Genomic DNA, 7,327 nt, shown 5'->3' with positions numbered 1-7,327 from the left:
TTGTATTGCAAACTGATTCAATAAATTGTTACAGATTTAACTCTCTCTCTCTCTCTCTCTCTCTCTCTCTCTCTCTCTCACACACACACACACACACACACACACACATTTAGTATTCTAATGTACTAGGAGATAATCCGGAATAAACTTATCTAGCTTGGAAGTATGTCTTAATCCTTAATCCAATAGGAGCCATATGGCGTGTTAATATTTAAAAACAATTAGCCAAAATATCTTCCGATGCATGAACCATGCGTACAATTATTGTCAAATGGACATATGCTAAGAACCAAAATATTTTGAAATTACTAATTTTATCCTAACCCACGGCAATCCATTAATACCATATTCACCTAAGGGTAGCCTAATAAAAAGCAGTTAATCAGTTATCGTCTAAATTATGCTAAGACACAAGCAATAACATATTTGTTGGATGATATATACAGGAATTGGCGTTATTATCAATCAGAAATTCGGATGCTGAATAAAAACAAGAGCATCCTATTCCCTGACAAATCAAATCTGTGCCATCGGAAATTACGCTGGCGGAACCGTTGACTCACGAAAACTATTAAATAGTCATAAGTCACATCTGCATAACCTCGCCAATTACAACAGCTCTGCTGGACATTCAGTGCAACAACTCTGCTGGACATATAGTACTATACTACGACTGAGATGGACATACAGTACTGCATCTGATATGGAAATTTAGAGTACTCCCTTGAGACACTACCGATACAATTTAACTCTGGGTGACCGGATCTCAAACGCACATACACTGAAGTATATCGTAATCTGCAATTCAGAACTCGCTGGGATTAGGTCTATATGAAGAAAAAATTCTCAATAAAGTCTTCTCAATGTTATGCCAAGTATCAGTTCATGACCCGAATGTAAATATTTGTAACATATTTAAACCGTGTAAATATTCACTGACTCCTTACATAAATTATTATTATTATTATTATTATTATTATTATTATTATTATTATTATTCAGGTATACAAGTTTCAGGACATATTTCATTTACTATCCAGGTTATAATATAATTTTTAGTTCATATGGTAGTGTCTGGTCCAAAACAACACTGCGTCTTGCTTCCGTCTTTCTTTCTTTAGGTTGTCATTAGGTTTAATTTGTTTGGTTCTCCTTACCATATAGACGAATTTACGCAGATCGACCCACCATTGATGATACTGAATAAATTATTATTCTTCTGCAAGACGATCTACATGTCTTTTACAAATTATGAGAATGGTTTACATCTTTACTTTTCATCCTTTGTTTTGTACATTCCCCTGCCAATCATATATGTAATGGTTTCTCTCAACATTTCTGCTGTGTTCGTTTTACGTAAGTGTTTTTCTTTCCGTGACGTTACTGAATGTGTGTATGTCTCTGTCTGCTTATCTGTCTGTCTTTCTCTGTCTGTTTGTCTGTCTGTCTCTCTTCATATATATATTCCTGTTAAGTTAGACCGCTCTGGTGGCCTAGTGGTAAAAGCGTCCGCCTCGGATGCGGGAGGTCGTGGGTTCGATCCCCGGCAGAGTCATACCAAAAACTTTTAAAAATGGTACTAACAGGTGCCTCGCTTGGCGCTCAGCATTAAGAGGTTAGTGTTAGGACTGTCGGCCTGGTGTCAGGATAATGTGGCTGGGTGGGACCGTGGGACATCATGCTACGTGTCTGCGGCATGATGCCCCAGTGCTAGACATCACTATACACTGCGACACTGCAGACATCGTAGCGACATGATTGAAATTTTTTTAAAGCTACATTAAAAATCCAAAATCACACACACACACACACACACACTCCTGTTAAGCTATATAAATATATATAGATAGAAAAAATAGCGTATTATTGCTAATCAATAAAAAAATAGCGTATTATTGCTAATCATTATTAAACAGGTTTGCTTTTATATGTTACTGTAAAACTCTAATCGGCTTTACACTAGACATGTGAAACATGCGATATTGCGCTTAAAAGATGGAAATAAACAGTATGCCAGAAAATAATGACGTCTTAAAAATACAATTATGACAATCTAATAATTCAGGAGGCGAAAATGTGACATAAACTGATGTCCTAACATGCAGTAATCACCATCGATTGAACTATTGACCGCAGAAAGTCTGCAACATTTCCGATGTACGATTTTTTTCCTTTTAAAACGTACTATTATTTTACTATTTGCAATACATAATCATTATAAATATCAGCTTTGTATTTGTCATCTGATGATATTTATGAATTAAATAATATTCCAATAGTCATTGCCTAAATTGCATTGATTGGTGTATGCCTTTATGATTATGCGAGCAGAGTTGTATTGTCCGCGTTAGCCCTTTTATCATCACGATTTAGTATCTATCGGCTCTTTGTTATTAGAAGCTTTATAACTCCGTTTAAACAGCTGATTGTAAGCAAGTCTATGCTCACTGCTGATTGTAAGCAAGTATGTGCTCACTGCTGATTATTTATGCAATACCTATGTTTGCTAAGTTGCATTTTTCTTTCAGTGATATCTTGTATTATATTACATGTTCAACTTTACCTGGCACCAAAATATCCACTATTGTACTGATGTGCCGTATAACGCTACTATCGTATAACGCTACTACGCTACAATGTGACCTTGTGTGAAACATGTCACAACATCAGTATAGTTTTTGCTTTCAATTTTATGCATTTTTGCGTCATATTTAGGAAATGGGGAAGCAAACCAACACGTGTCTGATCCGTATTTTACCACTAATTGACCGAAACGCAAGAAATAGTGCTAACTCTATTACCCGTATAAGTATAAAAAGAGAAGAAAAAAAGGGATGGGTGGTGATTTTGTTGCTTAATTTTATTTAGAATAATTTTATTCAGTTTTGTCAGTTTGCTTAGATTTACATACATTGTTACCTACAGTGGAGAAAAATTAATACGAATTAGTTAGGTTGGGTACATAGGAATAAAAGCGACCGATAAGGCGTGGGCAACCAAATTCTCTTTCTAAAACGTTTCTTAAGGCTAATAAAAGTGTTACATATTGGTTTTAGTAAATAAAGTCAATATACATTTACTTAAATCCCCCGTAATATATGCTTGTATATTAAAAATTGCAAGACAGTTCCCGACAAGCTATGTTTTTCCAAAACTTAAACTTAGACAAAGAGACATTCAGACAGACATACAGGCACTTTTGTCTCTCCTGAAAGCAAATTTCAAACTGTCGACAGTAACTCGTTAGACCTTCACACTGTTGACAGTCATTAGAAATTCACACTATCGACAGTCACACATTAGATCTTCACACTGTCGACAGTCACTCATTAGACCTTCGCACTGTCGACAGTTACACATTAAACCTTCGCACTGTCGACACTCACTCGTTAGATCTTCACACTGTCGACAGTCTCTCATTAGATCTTTTGCACTGTCGATAGTGACTCACTAGACCTTCGCACTGTCGACAGTCACTCGTTAGACATTCACACTGTTGACAGTCACTCATTAGACCTTCGCACTGTCGACAGTCACGTACTAGACCTTCACACTGTCAACAGTCACTCGTTAGACATTCACACTGTCGACAGTCACTCATTAGACCTTCACACTGTCGACAGTCACTCATTAAACCTTCGCACTGTCGACAGTCACTCATTAAACCTTCGCACTGTCGACAGTCACTCATTAGACCTTCACACTGTCAACAGTCACTCGTTAGACCAACTTTATTGACGAAAACGCTTTGAACAACGCTGAAGAAATGTTACTTTTGGCGGTTGTAGTTATGATAATGATTCTGACTATAATGATAACTACTATAGGCAGAAATGGTGATGACAACAAACAGACTGACAGACAACTAGGAGGACAAATATACATATAAATAAATATATGGGTGGGTGGATAAAACGATGGTTTTATGAATGGATGGTTATATGAATAGATGGTTATATGAATGGATGGTCATATGAATGTATCGGTCGGAGAGATAGATAGATAGATAGATCCGTGCGTACTTGCGTGCGTACGTACGTACGTACGTACATACATACATACATACATATGATGTTAACAAAAATGTGCACAGATTTGTACATATTTCCAGATACTATTTCTATATTCAAACCTTTGGCCAGAAAACGCAACAATATCGAAACTGCACACAAAGGGATTTTTCAAGAGTGCCAAAAAAGTCAAGAGAATATCACCAGTGAAAACGTTAAATGAAATAACGTGCGTTATCTTTCGCCAATCTGTAAGAATCTAATTCGATAGTTGTAAACTTAAGTTTGTTTTACTTCAAAACTCTTAAAGTTAGTTAAATCTTAAAGGTCATTGCTTGCATTCCGGAGGAATACCTTTTTTTTTATCTAGAAAAACGTTCGAATTTCATTTTTACCATGGGAAACTAAAATAATGCTTGAAGCTTGAAGTTCTGCTGGGCGCAGTTATAACGCATAAAAGTTATTTGTTCTACGGGAAACTATAGTTTATGGCAAAATATGGTACAGTAGGCGTGAAAGATGTCCAGTTTCGAGCTAAATTTACGACAATTTGGGAGGGATCTTCAAAATACCCGATAGGATATGTGCCAAAAGATGAAACAAAATTTTCACAAGAAAACCGGGCTATTCTTTTATCTTTCTACTGATCAAAAACACGGCTCGCAAATTTATAGCACTCTAATTAAAACTGAGATAAGGTTCGTATTCGATGCAGTTTGAAAATACCACTATAACTCCGCACGCGGTTATGGGCGTGCGTTCAACAGTTCTTTTAGTCTCCTAATGCGTTATATGACCTCCGGTCAATCGCGCATACTCTACACCCGCATTTCCGCAAGTTGAAAAGTCCTGAATAGATCCTTGAAATGTCATCGTACTCGATCGGAATCCTTCGCAGACTTAGCAGCCACGCGTTCAATTCCATATTGACATTTTCACACCCAACTGTCAGGTTGCGCAACATCGCATGGTGTTAGTGTTACATAGGGAAGAGAGTAGACAATTTTCGTAATGGTTCATCGTTGTAATTGGTGCCAATAGATCCTGACTTGGGTCAGATTTTCCATCCTCAGTCCATTAAGCTTTGACACATCGGTAGTTAAACAATCCGTCTCCACTGAATGTTCTGTAACATTTGTTTTGTTAAGTAAATTTTATTTGGTCTAAGCTAACGTACACATACGTTTTTAAATAATGTTTTTTTTACATGGACCCTCAATTAAAATTCTCTTTACACGGCATATGATCGTTTTTCTGTTTTGAACTTTTCCAAAAATAATAAACACACTTACTTTGCATTACTTTTAAAATTCGAAACATTATATAACAAATAATCAAAGGGTATTTAATTGGCCAGGCAGCAAAAGCCATAGAAATTTATTTTGAAAGTAAGAATATGCTAAATAAAACCAAATAAATTATTGTGAGCAAGGCAGTCATTCATGTAGATAGACGATATTTTAACTAATCTTCCATCCAGTAATCTATTCATTTATTTATTAATTGCTATGTAACAAAAATTACATTCATATGTACGTACATAAATATATACATACTCTTGTATTCTTGTATGCATACTTGTATGCATACCTGTATACATACATACATACACACACACACACACACACACACACATACATACATACATACATACACATACACACACATACATACATACATGCATGCATACATACATACATACATACATACACACGTACGTACGTACGTACACACACACACATACATACATACATACATACATACATACATACATACATCTAAGATGTCCTTGTTGCCCATTAAAAATTACGAAATTAAATGCTAAATTAGAATAACATATACACGAAATGAACTAGATCAGTCTTTCCATACCTCAAAGTGATTCTCATGATTGACAATAAACGTGTCTGTTAAACAGTGCATACAAATTTCCATTCTGATCAAATGCTTTATATTTGGATACAGGAGTGCCATTACCGTGATATTTTTTTCATTTCTTTCTAATGGAAGTGTGGGAGATTTTGCATGTTTCCATACCGAATGTGAAATAGCATAACAGAAAAATAAAAATGCCAAGACCACCAAGTGGAATTACAATCAACATGCTTTAAGGAAATTTTGGGTTAAAAGGCTTATTCAAAATACATTAGTCTATTAGTTGAAAATTTATTCAAAATTTAAATCAAACCAGTCTCTAAATGAGTCGGTTCCAAGTGGTTGCAGACGTCCACTTATACCCATCATACATAAAGGAAAAATGATTATATATATATATAATGCCCAGCAACAACAAATTTTATCGTCTCCGCTAGAAGTGTAGCGGGATATAGCGTTGAGATTTTTTGCGGCTCTTATTTCCGAAAGAGAGTAAACCTGAAGTGCTTCACAACGGACGAACAAGAGAAGAGCTGACTTTAACAGTTTATGAGACCAAAATACTTCCGTTCTGTAAGCTAGGATTTACCTATTTCCCACGCTATTCAGAGACTTGCTGGAAATCTTTCATTCACAATTCGTCAGCATAGCAAACATAAGTAACATGATGACAGCAACATCTATGGAAGACTGGTAGGGCTAAAACAATATGCATTATTTAATAGATAAAATAAGTAAGTTTAAAGCTCTGTACAATCGATGTAGTACGAGCCCTTGCCTTCGTGAACACGAATGTATGTGCATTCAGTTTGTAAGATATTGCACTTAACGAAAAAGGTATTAAAAGGTATTGTAAGTTTCAGTGTGGTTAAGCATAGCGTGGGAGAAGAACTGAGAGAGAGGAAGTATTCGCGCCTCTGATAAAGCATATTAAATTAACAACACCTGTGTGTGTTCAAAACTATGCGTATATCTTATCTAAAATGCTATCTACAAATCTCTCTCTCTCTCTCTCTCTCTCTCTCTCTCTCTCTCTCTCTCCGAAAGTTTGGAACCACCGCATTAGCGGTTAAACTACTTCCATATAACCGGTTAATGACGTGATTGGTTTGACAACTCCTATTAGATTATGGGGCTAATAAAGTATTCCACTTGTTACGTTTACTACGATACCCACGCATAAGGCACACTTTGTACAATGTTATTACATCACTAGCTAGTGCCACAGTATCATTTCGTTGATAAAAACTGAATAGATTAGAATTTTGTTGATTTCGAGTATACAAAAAACACATGGTCAATGCAGTACATGGTTCATATATAATACACTGTTGCATAAATGAATGAATTATGGCAATACAAATATGTATGCACATAAATCCTCACAGAGAGAGAGAGAGAGAGAGAGAGAGAGAGAGAGAGAGAGAGAGAGAATCTAAGTT

Source organism: Sinohyriopsis cumingii, chromosome 17, assembly GCF_028554795.1.
Source record: "Sinohyriopsis cumingii isolate HCF-2022 chromosome 17, ASM2855479v2, whole genome shotgun sequence".
Lineage (NCBI taxonomy): Eukaryota > Metazoa > Mollusca > Bivalvia > Unionida > Unionidae > Sinohyriopsis > Sinohyriopsis cumingii.
The sequence above is the reverse complement of the archived record's forward strand: the minus strand, read 5'-3'. Positions refer to the sequence as shown.